Here is a 16,604-nt window from a genome sequence, read left to right as displayed (position 1 = left end):
AGGAATGATAGACCTCGTCCTATGGGTGGGAGAGATGGTGGATGAACTGGGAGGGATATTGGCAGGGTAGGGATGAGATCACTTAGAGGATTACCTTTGAGAGGGGGTAGGGTGACTCGATTGGATGGGGGTTGTGGGAGAGGTATTGATTTTGGACTGATTCAGCCAGATCCTAGAGTTATTGTAGTTCATGGTGGTGATGATGAGGATCCTGAGGATCATATTCCCATGATTAGATGATGAGTTCAGAGAGTTACTCAGACTGAGGTTCTAGCAGTTGGATAGGTTGGTGGTGAGGGGATTGGGATTCATGCACCACAACAGGATCTACTAGAGTAGGTTGCACCAGTGTAGGATATGCCAGATGTAGTTATATCAGAGCATGATGTGCCAAGGCATGATACTATTGACAGTTTAAGAGCATAGATTGATCAACTTCGAGCACAGATACAGACTCTTATGACTGAGAGAGACACACCTATTAGGAGACAACAAGATACTCAAGGTCTTCTAGATCATATTCAACACATTGGATTAGGTACTCTCTCAGCAGACACTATTGGAGCATTATTTTAGGCCGAGAAGGAGACTTCCTACTGGTGACAACGATATGAGGAGGTAGTTGCAGAGAGCCAGAGAGTAGGTAGTTATCAAGCCATCATGTTGATGGACACTAGTTGTGGTGGGGTCATGGGACCTCCTCAGAGGAGTGGTGAGCATGGTAGACAGGCATCTGGAGGATCTTCTCACCCACAACCACAAAGACAAACAAATTTAGGTGGTAGTGGTACAAGACAGCCGTGACTTGATTTGGAGAATTTCTATTATTTATTTGATATCAGTATACTTGGACTTTTATTGTTTTATGATGATCTATATGCAGACATGGATTCTATATGATGATGCTTTTTATTATGCATTTTACTTTATTTGATGATGTTATATACGCTTATATGATTTGATTTTATGGATGCTTAGATGCTTGGATTAGATGGATGCAATGAGTAGATGAATAATGATGTGATGATAATGACTTACATGATATAATGATAAATGTTTTTTCTTTGATTTTGATGATTATGGATGCAAATGATCTATATGAAAATGCAAATGAATGATTGATTAATGTTTATGATGATGTACATACAAATGATCTATATGAAATGTTTCTTTTGAAATTTTTATGCATGCAACTAAATGATAAATGGAATGATAATGCAAATAATAATGATACACTATATGGTTAATGAAATGCACTTAATTGAATGCACTTAATACAATGATAAAATGCAACTAAAATGAAATGAATAATGATTAAAAATGAATGCACCTACAATGATTAAATGCAAATTGTTTTTATTTGTCCAAGTATACTCAATCTTTATTTATGACTGTTGATCTACTAATGAAATGATATGCTTATAATGCAAATGAATAATGAGCTAATGAAATGATCTAACTAAAATTTATACTGCCATTCTTCATATGCTATCTTGTAACAGTGCTTGATTCATCATTGAGCTTTAAAATGTTGTAAGAAAATACAAGCAACTTGACATAAAGATTCAAGATGACCTGAGTATTTCTTACATGGATTTTGATATAGCAAGTTAATACAAGCAAATTGATATAATGAATCAAGTTGACCTGAGTATTGCTTATAGAATAGACAAGGAGTATCTCCTTTCATGCATGACTTGGAATGTCCTCCTTGATCTTTTGTTGATCATATCCTGAGAAAAGTTCATACCGTAGTAAGAGATAAACCATAGACAACAATCAAAGAAAATAATAATGCCCCATCATAGCTCCTCTAGTCATGGACATCCTTGAGTTGCATAGAGTACATGATTAGTAAAAATCAAGATATAAACACTAAATCTTGTATGACATTCACATGTTCTTATGGTCATTAACTAATATAATCATCTTGATGAATGATCTTTGATAATCCTTTATAGTTTGTGGGTTGATTCTTCATTTTCTAAGTTTAACGATTCAGTTGTTGATGAGATGCCTTGATTGATTTGTTGCTTTTTTTGCTTGTTATATAATTCAAAACCCTAGATGTTTTTGGTTTTTTTTTTTTTTTGTAAGTTTTTTGAATGTTTTTGGATTTTTAAGTTTTCAAAAGATCACCTTAGCAAAAGGAATTAGGATTTTTCCCCCAGTAGAAACAAAAATTTATTATGGATGTATGAATTGATCAAGATCCAAACCATGACAGAATAGAAATGCAGATTGATAGATACTGATAAAAGCTAAGATAGTGACTATGGCAAGTATGTCAAAGATTAATAATTGTTGGTGAGCTGCATATTTCTTGCTAAATGGTTCAGAGCAATGGATATGAAAGATGGAATGGATAAGCTAAGATAGATGGAAGTGATAAATGCAAAAGAATGGAGTGGATAGGTGCGCAAAGAGATCTCATGGATGGAGGAACTCATTTTTTAGATAGTGCCTATTTACCAGGTTTTCACCATCTAAATTTATTGCATTTTTGTTGTTTTATACTTTTAAGGGATTTTCTGATAACTCAATGATGAACGAATAGTACCAAACCAGTACTAAGAGGGGGGGGGGTGAATCAGTACAGACAAAATACAATCCAAAACTAGTTTGACAACAAATACTCCAAATGACTGGCAAGCAGTGACACTGGTTGAAACAGAGTGCAACCGGTAAGACCCAGAACAACTAAAACAATCATAAATAGGTTACTCACTTAGCTTTCCTCTTAGCTCAATACTATAGTACCATTACACCCTCATGCATGAATAGGTAAACTTTCATCAAATCTTCACAATAGTTAGTTCAATATGTTTTATAGACAGGCATAAAACACAGAACCATCATATGCTTAATAGGTAATAACAAAGCATCACAAGATAAAAGCATCGCACATGACACACATATTTTTCACGTGGAAACCCAACTGGGAAAAACCACGGTGGGGATGAATACCCACAAGCTGCTTTTGAACTCTTTAGAAGTCCGCTCTGTTAGGAGCCTTGTCCGATTAAAGACATTACAATAGGTTCTGCTAGGAACCGATCCTGTTAAGGATCACCTGGTTAAGGGATGGCTATAATACCTGGTTAAGGGTTAAACTTAGTTAGGGGATTTCAAGAACTCAATAGCTAAAGGATCTCCAGAGCTCTATAGCTTCCCAGAACTCAATAACTTTGAGTTACCCTGTTAAAGGATTTGTATCAAGCCAGTTAAGGCTACCCTGTTAAGGGATTTCACAACTGTTGAGGTGGTTAAAGATCAACAAGAATTACAATGATCTGGTAACAACACTCAATGCTAATGCAGATCCATTTTGGCTCCTCTTCACCTTCTACACATTCACTTTGCAGGTATCTCTTCTCTCCTTTGGTCTAGCAAGAATCACATATCACTTCCCTTGGATACACACATACAACTTTTTCCAACAACTTTAGAAAGAAACACAACATCGACCTTATAGGAAACAGACAGGTCAGTAGCAAAAACCCTAAACCCTAAACCTGTTAGGTTAAGCAATTCAAATGGTTCAATCCTGACCGTTGAATCATACTGCATTAAATGCAACAATCTTGAATCGATCTCAAGACATTCTCCATCATCCATTATCCACTGATTTCATGGCAGCTGATAACCCATCACGCGTTATCACCGTTTGACAAACTTCGCACATTCCCAAGGTAGATAGGGATAGTCTTCTTCATGTAAGATCCTTCACGTGCACAGGGCTTACGTGGCAACATGATCTGTTCTCTGTTATACTGCTAACTCATCACACAAAGATCATCGATTGAGTCACACAGGCTTGAGGTACTCCAATCGGAAATCCTGAAGTGGAAACTACCTACCAACCAGTAGTCATACAATGCTTCCATGTGCCGGTTCCCATAACTACATGCCGGTTCACCTTGAACAAATATACCGCTTCACTTTGGCATATATACCGGTTCACACATATGCCAGTTCTCTCTTCTCACATATCACATATTGACATCAATGACAACATACAATATCATTATGTCCTCATACCGATTCACATAATGCCAACATTTTCTGCTTTTTTGATTTTTACTGATTTCTTCAGAACTTTATATGCCTTTTATTGATTTTTCCAGGACTTTATATCTCAAGCATATAATTTCTTGAGATGAACATAATTGATAGGTTCATCAAATCAATCACCTTCAGGGTTAGATAACTTGTATGCTCTCGATCCATATGTTGCTACTATGACAAAAGGTCCTAGCCAATTTGGTTCAAATTTGCCCTTCTTTTCCTGATCTTGCTGATTTCTTGGATTTTCCCTTAGAACTATGTCTCCAATCTGGAAAATGCACGGCTTGATTCTATGGTTATAGCTTCTTGCCATTCTTTGTTGATATACTTTTAAATGATCTGTTGCATTTTGGTGACGTTCCTGAATCAGTTCTAGTTCCTGGAGTCGAGAGACTCTTTGTTCTTCTTCTGGTATAAGACCATGCAAGGATACTCGTAGAGAAGGTATCTCTACTTCTATAGGTAATATAGCTTCTGATCCATAGACCAAACAATATGGAGTTGCTCCTATTGGAGTGCGGACACTAGTTCGGTATGCCCAAAGAGCAGGATTTAGCTGAATGTGCCAGTCTTTTCTAGCTTCATTGACTATTTTCTTCAAGATTTTCAAGATAGTTTTGTTTGATGCCTCAGCTTGACCATTACCTTGTGGATAATATGGAGTAGAGAACCTATGTTGGATATGGAATTTTTCACATAGCTCTTTTACATCTTGATTTTTGAATGGTCTTCCATTATCAGTGATAATGGTCATAGGAACTCCATAGCGACAGATTATGTAATTCAAGATGAATGAGGATATTTGTTTTCCTATCACTGTTATTAAAGGCATTGCTTCAATCCACTTAGTAAAATATTCAGTATTAATTAGAATGAATTTATAGCCGTTAGAGGATGAGGGATTGATCTTTCCTACCAAATCTAGGCCCCACTGTGAAAATGGCCATGATCTTGTCATAGGATATAACTCTTGTGTTGGTGCATGAATTAGATTTCCATGAATTTGACATTGTCTACACTTTTTAGCATAGGTGAATGAGTCTCTTTCCATAGTAGGCCAAAAGTAACCCATACGAATAAGTTTCTTGGCCAATGTTAAACCACTTGAGTGTGTACCACAAATACCCACATGAATGTCATTAAGAACTCTCTCAGATTCATCTTTTTTAAGACATCTCAACAATGTACCATCTAGACCACGCCTATATAGGATATTAGCAGTAATGGTATAGCAAGAGGATTGACGGATAAAGTTTCTTCATTGATTACAAGATAATTATAAAGGAAGGATATGATCTTTTAAATACTGGTAGGTTTGACTGTATAAGGATTGACTGGTTCCTGATATATGGCAAATTCGATAGGTATGCTGGGATTGAATGGTAGGGGTTAAGATATCTTCCACAAGAAACTCATAATGTTGTTGTTTCTCTTTATTTTGCAAGAGAGATGCTATTGTAGCCATTGCATCTGCTGCTTTATTTTCATTTTTGGGAATCTGGGTGAATGTGATTTCTTTAAAATGTCCTTAAATTCTTCCACTAGTTGTTTTTATAGCATAAGCTTATCATCCTTTGTTTGATATTCATCATTTATTTGATTAATGACAAGTTGTGAATCACCATAGACATGTATTTCTTTGGCATTCCATTCAATGGCCATTTTGAGCCCTATAGCCAATGCTTCATACTCTGCAGTATTATTGGTCCATGGAAATCTCAGTCTATACGATTTTGGAATTGTATGTCCTTGAGGTGTGATAAAAAAGATTCCTGCACCTGATCCATATTGAGTATAAGAATCATCAAAGTACAATTCCCAAAAGTTTATACTTATTGTCAAGATATCTGCATTAGGAAATTTGATGTGCAAAGGCATGTCATTTTGTAGAGGTGCATCAACTAATTGATCAACAATGACTTGTCCCTTGATGGCTTTCTGGTCAACATATTCTATGTCAAATTCACTCAGTATCATAACCCATTTGGCTAGTCTCCCTATTAATGTTGACTTGCTCAATAATTATTTGAGAGGATCTATCTTTTCTATTAGTTTTACAGAATGAATCAACATATAATGTCGTAGCTTCTAAGTTGCAAATACAACTGCTAGACATATCTTTTCAATTGATGAATAATTTAATTCATATCCAACAAGTGTTTTGCTGATATAATAAACTGCTCTTTCTTTTCCTTCATAATCATGCTGAGATAGGAGAGTGCCTAATGATACACTTGTTGCTGAGACATAGAGTAACAATGGTTTCCCTTTGGTCGGTGATATCAATACTGGAGGACTCATAAGATATTCTTTTATTTGCAAGAAAGCTTCTTCACATGTTAGATCCCATTTGAATGGAACATTTTTATGTAGAAGATGGGTAAAGGGAAGACATCTATCGGCCAACTGGAACACAAATCTCCTGATTGATTGCAACCTTCCTTGTAAAGATTGCAATTAACTTATGTTCTTAGGTGATTCCATCTCCATGATAGCTTTAACTTTTCTAGGATCGACTTCAATGTCACAAGCTGATATAATGTACCCAAGGAGCTTTCCAGAGGTTACCCCGAATGCACATTTCTTTGGATTTAATCTCAATTGATATCTTTCCAGCCTGTCAAAAATCTTGCTTAGAATGTTCAAATGTTCTTTTCTTGTGTGAGATTTTGCGAGTATGTCATCGACATAATCTTCCATGAATGTATGCATCATGTCATGAAACATTATCATCATAGCTCTTTGATATGTCACTCCTACATTCTTAAGCCCAAATGGCATAACATTCCAGTAGTATGTTCCCCATGCACAGGTGAAAGCTGTCTTCTCTTGATCTTTAGGTGTAATTCTTATTTGATTATATCCTGAGAAGCCATCCATTAATGAAAACATCTCATGCCCTGCTGACAAGTCTACTATGATATCAATGTTTGGTAGCGGGAAATCATCTTTTGGACATGCTTTATTTAGATCTCTTAAATTTGTGTAGATTCTTACACTCTTATCTAGTTTTGATACTAGTACAATACTTGAAACCCATTCTGGATAAGCAACTAGTCTTATGAATCCCACTTATGAATCCCACTTCTAATAATTTCTTGAGCTCAGTTTTGACAAAGAGAGCAATATGTGGGTGCATCTTTCTTAGTTTTTGCTTAACAGGTTTTTCTTTTAAATCCACATTAAGATGATGCATGATAAGATCTAGGTTAAGCCCTAGCATATCTGCATATGACCAAGCAAAATTTATTTGTCATTGCTTAAAGAATTCCATGTATTCTTTCCTCTCTTTTTTCTGATAATGAGGCAGCAAAATGAAGTATTTTAGGATCCTTTGATGTATCAATGTTTACTGCTTCTGTTGGTTCTATCAGGATAGCAGATCTTTCTTGAAAATATGCAAGAAAAATGTCAAACTTTCCATCTTCTGACGCCTCAAGGAGGTTTTCATCATCAGATATACCCTTAATTTTCTCTTTTGATTTATCTAATGTTGCCATGAAATGGTTTTCAACAATAGGCCTCTTTCCTTGTTTTATTTCACTTTTGTGACTGAAAAGTTTGGCATTCTCCTGACTATGAAAAACTTTACTTGATTCTGTAGTAGAAGATATCTTAGGTGGGATGGGTTCAATAGCGTTAAGGTACACAACTAAGTCATGATCATTGGAAAAGACATTTAGTTCAGGGTTGTCTAAATTATCCCAATCAATTAGTTCAAGATGAAGAAGGGGTAAATCATAATCACTGTCATCATTAGGTGTTTCAACGTTCATGACATAATATTCATAATTTAATATAGAATAGGTATTGTCATAGATTGAATGTTTTTGAGGATTGTCTTTCTCAAGAATTTTTGAATTAGTCTTAACAAGATTAATATTAGCATTTTGTAGTTCACACTCAAGTGGCTCTTCAATTGATGTTTGTCCCTTAAATGAATGGATTATATCAACACACACGTCTTTGGTATTGCAAATTTCTTCCCGATTGACTCCATTTGCAGTTTGGAGTTGATAGGCTTGTGTACATGTTAAAGAGGATTCTTTTAACAGATTTTTTCTCCTTTCAAACTCAGCTTCTTTTGGGCTAATAGTTAATCCAACTTGACTATTTCTTATTTCTTCTATGGTTCTTGCATATCTGATTCTTGTTTGCACTTCTTGTGGCATTGTGTCACTATTTTTGTCATTTGCTTTTCTTTTTGCATACGCCTCTTTTCTCTAAATTCTAAGTTTCTCTTGTCTTCTAACTAATTTTATCTTTTGTTTTGTAATAGACAAGTCTTCTTTTGTAATAGCTTCTTGATCTTCATTGTGTTTTTTACTTGATGCAGTAGATAAGGCATCTGGTCCCCATTCATACTCATTGGAATCTGTTTTTGAATTCTGATCTAAGATTACTCCACTATACCATACTAGAATCTCGTATGGTGCAAAAAGTTCTCTGATTTCTGTCATTTCTATTTTTACTGCTTCTGGAATATTTTGTTTAGATTTTTCTTTTGTTTGTATTTCTAGGACTTGCTGAGAAGATTTTTCATTCCCTGGGATGATAATCTCCTCTTCTTTCTTTTCGTGTTCTTCTTGCTCTTGTTGTTTATTGGTTATTGTTTCGGCCACTTGATGTAGCTTTTCTTGCCAATTTTCTTCTTTAGAAACTGATTTCTTTCTCCATTTTTGCTGTTGATAATTATGTTGCTTTTGATTAGACTTCAGATATCCTAACCCAGATTTATCTTCTGTGGATTGTGAATGTAGACAAATAGGTTCTGAAATACCTTGATGTTGCTTACCAATTGGTCCTTTCCCTTCATATCCCATCTTTTGCATGATTTCATATCCTTTGCCATATTATTTTCTGGGAATATTGACTTCTACTGCTGTTGCTATAGTTCTATCTTCATCTTTGTATAACCAACCAAGAATGTCTTTGTCTTCATTTTCCTCTTCAAGGGTTCCAGCACTAACAAATGTCCCTTTAAACATATGTTTTGATTTTCCTGATGATTTTGATTGAACATCTGTAGGTTTTCCATATGACTTAGGGGAAAGTGGAAAATTATTCAAAGAATACTTTCCCATTCCTTCACCATTTAACTTGAGCTTTTCTTCAATAGTTTCCCATAATTTTGTTGATTCTCTTTTATGTGGAACTGTGGTATCTTGTCTTGGCTTCAAATTATTGCAATATTGACTGATCTACAATTATAATGATTTCTTTTCCTTCATGAGGAAATTTTACACATTGATGGTATGTAGAAGGAACTGCTTGCGTCTTGTGAATCCATGGTCTTCCTAGAAGAATGTTGTAGGAGAGATTCAAATCTAAAACTTGACACAATGTATCCTTTTCCACAAATCCTATCTTTATTGGTAGCATAACAGTTCCTTTAGAAGAACATTTTGCTTCATCATAAGCCTTGATGGTTATTTTCTTGTTCGGGTCTACTGCATTCTCTGAATATCCCAAAGCTTTTATCAAAGTTAATGCACATATATTTAAACCAGCTCCTCCATCTATGAGTACACGTTTGACATGAGTTTTATTAATGCAGACTTCAACATGTAAAGGAGCATTGTGAGGATGTTGTAAGGATGCATCATCATTTTCAGAAAATGATAAGCAATGAGGAGCTATAAGATGTCCTACCATGTTTTGGACTTGATCTACATCCAAATCTTTTGAAACCGTTGTTTCCACTAATGCTTTTTCCAAAATTTCTTTATGCATAGGTGAAATTTTGAGAGGTTATAGAATTGATATTTGAGCGGGTATTCATTGTAATTGCTCTACTAAATTGTATTGTTGTGATGTAGACATTGGGTCTTTTGCTATTGTATGTGGGAAAAGTGGGCGAATAAAACTTAATATGTGAAAATATGTTAGATACTAGTCCACACACACACACAGGACTTCTTGATGCAAACTATGGAGTAACATAGTGTTACTCAGCTTCCCAAGGAGGGTCCCATGGTTCTCTATCTCACAATGTCCCTCAAACCAACATTTTTGCTCTCAGATCACTGAGCAAAATGGTTTAGGGATGGCAAATATGAGAACGAGAGATGCTTTTGCTAAATTTTAGTATGAAATGGAGATTAAGCTATGTATGATTCTAAAATGTAATACACTAGATGATAAGATGACGAGATTAGTATGAATACTATCCTAACATGATATATTTAGTCTATGATTGAGCTAAAATGATAAAGAAAGTACTCTAGCATGCATATTTAGTCTAATTCCTGATCTAAAAGAGGCTAAATGATGAGCATAAAGATGATATGAAAAAGCTTGAAAGTATTTGAGCATAAGTATAATGCTTCAAATTTGAAAGATGATTGTTAGGAATGGAGGAATGAGAGCTCTATTTATAGCAAAAATAGGGCAATGGATGGTCAAGATTGAAAGGTTTAATCAAGGGTCAAGTTTGAAAGTTGGGGATCCATGTGCACAATTTGCACCAATGAAATGGTGACAAGTGTCAACATAGGGTTGGGTTGAGAGAAGAGCTTGGAGGCATTAAAGGCCTGAGAAGACCTCATGGTTATCTAAAGGCTAAGGGTCAAGTCTAGATTAGGATTACCCAATGGATTAAGAGTTAATCCAAGGATAAACCTTTGTGCAAATGATTAAGAGATAATCATGGTCAAAGCATTAATGGCCTGATGAGACCCTTGGGTTGGATAGAGGTTGAGTCAAAACAAATGTTTTAACCATGTGGGAGGGTTTGAATTAACCATTAATGGTTATTGGAGACTTTGGGGATTAAGTGGTTGAAGGTTGGAAGCTTTCAAAGGTTATCAAAGACTTTAAGGGTTTTGGTGGTTGAAGGTTGAAAACCTTTAATGGTTATCAAAGACTTTAAGGTTTTTGAGAAGTGACTTCCCTTTGCTTAGGGATGTGACAAAGTTTAGAGGAGGGTTAGGTTAATTAGAAGCGTTTAGAAGATTCCTGAAGGGATTAGAAAGGGTTTTGGGATTTTGCAAGTGGATGGGGGGAATAATAGAATTTAATTGAATTAATTTAATTCAATTTGGTTGCAATTTGGGGAAATTAAATAGATTGGATTTATTCAATTTTAGGATAACTATTTAATTAAATTTGAATTTAATTATAAGTGGATAGAAGGGATTTAATTGAATAAAATGATTTATTCATCAAATGGGTATAGTGAATTTTATTTAAATAAATTGAGTAATTTACTTAATAAAATAGAGGAATGTGGATAATTTAATTAAATTGGATTTAATTAAATAGAGAAATGAACATAAAATATTCATTTAGGAATGTGGTCATTTTTATACGTCTACATTTTGCCCCTCTTTGAAGTGACGTGTGTGCACATGTTATTTCAAAGAAAATGATGTGTTTTTTTTTTTTTTGTGATTTTATGATCAAATGCAATTTTTGTGTCATTCTTTTGATTTGCCAGTCGTGCCCCGATGTTGATTTGATGCCCCAGATTCGATATTTAATGATGATGCCCCCTCGAGAGATGAATCAATTTTGAAAAATTTTATGATTTAATTTGATGAAGTTCGTATGATGTGTATGATTTCGTGCATGTAAAAAGTGTGCAGTTTGATTCATCTCCCGATAAGTTACAACCGTTTTGGTTAAGGGGAGACCGTGACCATATTACAGGGCTAGTCGGCTAACCCTAATTTCATTTTCCTCCTATAAAAGAGGAAAAGGGCTTGATTTAGGTTCATTTGGGCTTTGTTGACTTTGAAGAAAGAGAATTTGCTCTGGAGAGAAAATGCCTATTCCCTATCATAGACACCGTTTCGAGCGCGTTCAGAGGTACCGGAGACCAGTAGCGTGTGGACCACCAGTAAGTCATCGTTTTTGACCCCTTTTTGATTTTTTGTTTTGTCATTTTTAGTCATTTTTTGAATTTCAAAGTTTGGGTATTTCGTTTTAGCGCGTTTAGGGTCAACAGTAGCGCATACGAAGTGTGAAGTAGCGCATCACTTTTAAATTTAGAGGTCGCGTCTGAAAAATATAGGCTAGCGCATAAAACTTTTAGGTTAGCGCATGAATGGAGACTAACGCATAGAAAGCGTCGGGTAGCATGTCATGTCAACAGGTTAGCGTGTAGGTGTGACCTAGCGCATAGGAGCTGCCGGGGTTCGCATAGGGAAGGGGGTTTAGCGCGTAGGACTAACCTAGCGCATAGGGCTAAAAGGGTAGCGCCTAGGAGGGATATATTAGCGCGTAGACAGAGTCTAGCGCATAGGACAGGTTAGGTAGCGCAATGGAGGAAAAGAGTAGCACGTAGACAGAGTCTAGCGCATAGGATAGATAGATTAGCGCGTAGGAGAAACAACCTAGCGCGTGGGGGTGTTTTAGTGCATCAAAAATTTTTTTGCAGTGTTGGCCGATTTGAAGATTTTGTTTTGTTTGTCTGTCATGTTTTGATGAATATATCCAAGATGAGTATATGTATAACTTGTTTTGATGTGCAATTTTCCAAGTTATGTATAGATATCAACATATTTTGTTAATCAGAATATGATGTTTTTGCGTGCTCTGTTTGAAATTCAATGTGTGGGAACCCTGAGTTGTATTACAAGTCGATATGGGTTGGAAACTTGAGTTGTTTTACAAGCTGATATGGGTGGGAAACTTGAGTTGTTTTACAAGTTTATGTGATTTTGGTACTTGAGTTGTTTTACAAGTTTTGATATGGTTTTTGAGAACTTGAGTTGTGTTACAAGTTGATATGAAATGATAGGATTTTGAACTTTGATTGTAGAGGAGAAAATTGTTTCATGTTGTTGATGTAAGTTTGATTTTGATATCTTTGTGTTGATGTGGAAACTGATATTGGATATGTTTTGTTTGTTTTGACAGGAGCGATTGGGGGTTGTTCAGTCGAGGGAGAGATTCTCGAGACCGTGGACATTGATATCGAGACTGTCACAGGCAGATTTGGATATCATAGAGAGATGTGGATTGACCTCACTTCTGGATATGCCTCGGTTCACAGTGAACCGGGGGCTTTTGACAGCGTTGGCAGAGAGGTGGCATAGTGATATGAACACCTTTCATTTTGCCACGGGAGAGATGACAGTGACACCGGAGGATTGCTACCAGATTTTGCGAATTCCTGTAGTAGGGGCACTGCTTCCCTATGAGCAGTCAGAGGAGGGTGGCACAGAGGCACTGCGCCGCATTTTTCAGGATGACATAGTTTGTGGGTATGAGATCCCTTGGCAGGAGTTTTTGGATTTGGGGTATGCACCGCTGCCATCTGTACTGGCAGGATTCATTGGGGGATTCCTTTCTCCTAATCGCAGGTCAAAGGGATTCTCGGTGGGATGGGGACTGGTTTTGGAGGAGATGGTGACGCAGGGCAGGAGGTTCGCATGGGGGTCAGCGATGCTAGCTCATTTATACAGGAGTTTACATGAGGTAGTATACCTCGGGTACAATAGTTTGTCAGCGGGTGTGACCCTATTACAGGTATGGTGCTGGGAGCACATTCCAGCACCGAGGCCATTGGCAGATAGAGACAGGCCCGTAGGTGCAGCATATGCCTACGGTTATAGAGGTCTAGTTGTCTAGCGTAAGCTGGGCAAGCTAGAGCATTAGAGGAGGGTTTTTGATGATATAGATACGGTCACCTGGAGACCATATACAGGTTGCGAGGTATGGGCAGAGGATGGGCTAGAGATGCCCTTTGTTTTTATGACCCGATATCTGATTGGGAGGACCCCATTCGTCATTGAGCGGTTTGTGGTGACCCGAGTTTTGCGACAGTTCGGGCGCTAGCAGGGGATTCCTCAAGGAGCGTGCCTGTATGCACGTAGACAACAGGATGTGGCCGATTGGGGGCCGACTATTGACAGTGCGGTGGTTGTGGAGGAGTTTGTGGGGATAGCTGGGCAGATCTACAACTATGCCCCAGAGATTCAGGATACTGGGATGACAAACGAGTTTGCCCTTTTTTTGCTGCGCAGGCAGTGGTGAGGATCTCAGATCGAGAGGAGATGAGGCCAGTGTTTGACTCTAATGGGGAGGAGGGAGATGGGGGAGATGATGGAGATGATGGAGAGGATGGAGGAGGTAGAGGAGCTAGAGGGAGGCGGGGAGGTAGAGGTGTGGAGAGAGAGGTACGATAGGGGAGGATTGAGAGGGGGAGAGGAGGATTGGCTATCGGAGTCGGGAGAGAGGGGAGGGTGACAGAGGTGCTAGCTGCAGTGGGGGGTGAGGAGGAGATGGTTAGACCAGCATAGAGGAGGAGGGTAGATATACTCCCACCTCCAGTACCGAGGATAGGGCAAGTGGGAGGGGTTCCTCCAGCACAGGTACCACTGCAGGTTCGAGTGCCAGGTCATGTGGAGGATGCATAGATCCGGACCCTGCAGATTACCGTTCCGCAGCTGCAGGCACAGATTTTGACCTATCAGCAACAGATTTCTCAGTTGACCACTAAGAGAGATACTGAGATAGAGCGGCGAGGACGAGTGGAGGAGGCGTTGGCTAGTGTACAGAGAGCAGCGGTGGGTGGTCCATTGAGAGACACCCTTAGAGAGCTGACATGGAGAGTGCAGGAGGTAGAGTATTATAGGCCGCATTATGAGGCTGCAATACCCAGAGATCGGTGAGTGGAGAGCTTTGCACAGTCGAGATTGAGTCGATCTTGAACTGCTGGTACACAATCTGAGAGCCGAGGAGTGACGGGGCCGGCGAGACAGGACCCTCCTAGAGATCCAAGGGCGAGCGTATCTGGAGCGAGATAGGACCCTCCTAGAGATCCAAGGGTGGGTGCATCTGGAGCGAGACCATCTCCATCAGGAGATAGTCATACTTGAGAGACAGGGTCTCTATTGTATTTTTGGATCTTTGTTATACTTTGTACTGGACATAGTGTTGAGACACATTTTGTAGATTTTGATCATTTTTTGAGATATATATACGGCACCATTTTTGATCTATGGGATGTGTTTATATGGATGCATGTTTATATGAGATATTTTATGCGATGATGCAATATATGATGTAATGCATGATGTAGGATGAATGCTTTTTATATGCTGTGAGATGTATCTTTGAAAATGAGATGTATGTTTTAATATGCTGCTACATGTATTGTGATATGTAAATGATGTTAAATGATGTGCAATAATGACATGCAATGATGTGCAACTAATTGTAAAATGATATGCATTAATTGTAAAATGATATGCAACTAATTGTAAAATGAGGTGCAATAATGACATGCAATGATGTGAAACTAATTGTAAAATGGTATGCAACTAATTGTTTGTAAAGCATCTCTCATTCCGTATTTGCCATCCGATAGAACCATGTTTTTGCTTTCTTTGTAGATATCATCATTGAGCATTGATCTGTTTAGGATATGTTGAAAATTTATACAAGCATAATGGTATAATTGAACCATAATGACCTGAGAAAAATTTACATGATATTTGATTTTGCGAGATAGCACAAGCGTCAAGGTATAATTGAACCAAGACGACCTGAGTGCGTATTGCATAAACAGACAAGATTTGATTATTTGCATGCGTGAATTGGAATCAGGCCTTTAGTGATATTCGATGTATCATGTCTCGAGGCAAGTATCCACATAGTACAAGTGATCGCCTCCCAGACAGAAGACTAATAAAATATTGGAAGTTCCCCTTAACCTCTAGCTGTGAAGCATTTAGTGAGACAAGGAAGAGAATCCAATAATGCCAAAAGTTCAAAATGCAAAACTAGTTAAGATTTTGTGCTATAGTGCAGCAATCAATACTTTAGAAAATCATCCATCCATCCTTGGTAGTTTTTGTTTGGCAATGAAGCATAATTGTTTGTTGGATGTCATGCTAGTGAGTTTTGCATCTAGTCAGGATGTCTTGAGTGTTTGCAATATTGATATGATTTATATGCCCCTAGCTGAGTGTGCCTCCTGATGTGAATATATACAGTGATTCCAAGCCATGGTGGATTAGTGGTAAGAGGATATATATAGACAAATTAGGATAGTGACTACGCTAAGTATGTCCTGAATGGATATTTGCTAAGTGTCAGGCGATGGCCGATAGTGTTTGTAGGGATAAAATGGCATGGATATAGATGGAGGAGCCATTCTTTCACAAGAGCGCCTGTTTTACCAGGTTTTCACCCTTTGTTTTTTTTTGTACTTTGTTTTTTCTTTTTCTGGATTTTTTGATGTTTTTGTTTGTTTTGGGCTTTTTCCGTGCACTAGGCTTACTTTAAGTATAGTACCTTTTCAGATGGATGCTGTTAGTTGGGTCGTCGAGCACATCTCCTTTAGAATTTGTTAGCTGATAAGCACCTGATCCATAAACTGATATGATAACATAGGGACCCAACCAGTTAGGCTCAAATTTCCCTTTCTTTTCTTGATCTTGTTGATTTCTTGGATTTTCTTTGAGTACTAGGTCACCAACCTTGAAGTTGCGGGGAATGACCTTGTAATTGTAGCTCTTGCACATGCGTTGTTGATATGCTTTGAGATGGGTATAAGCATGTTGACATCTTTCATCTAATAGCTC

The sequence above is a fragment of the Cryptomeria japonica genome, chromosome 8 (genome assembly GCF_030272615.1).
Source record: "Cryptomeria japonica chromosome 8, Sugi_1.0, whole genome shotgun sequence".
Taxonomy (NCBI): domain Eukaryota; kingdom Viridiplantae; phylum Streptophyta; class Pinopsida; order Cupressales; family Cupressaceae; genus Cryptomeria; species Cryptomeria japonica.
Note: the sequence above shows the minus strand (reverse complement) of the source record.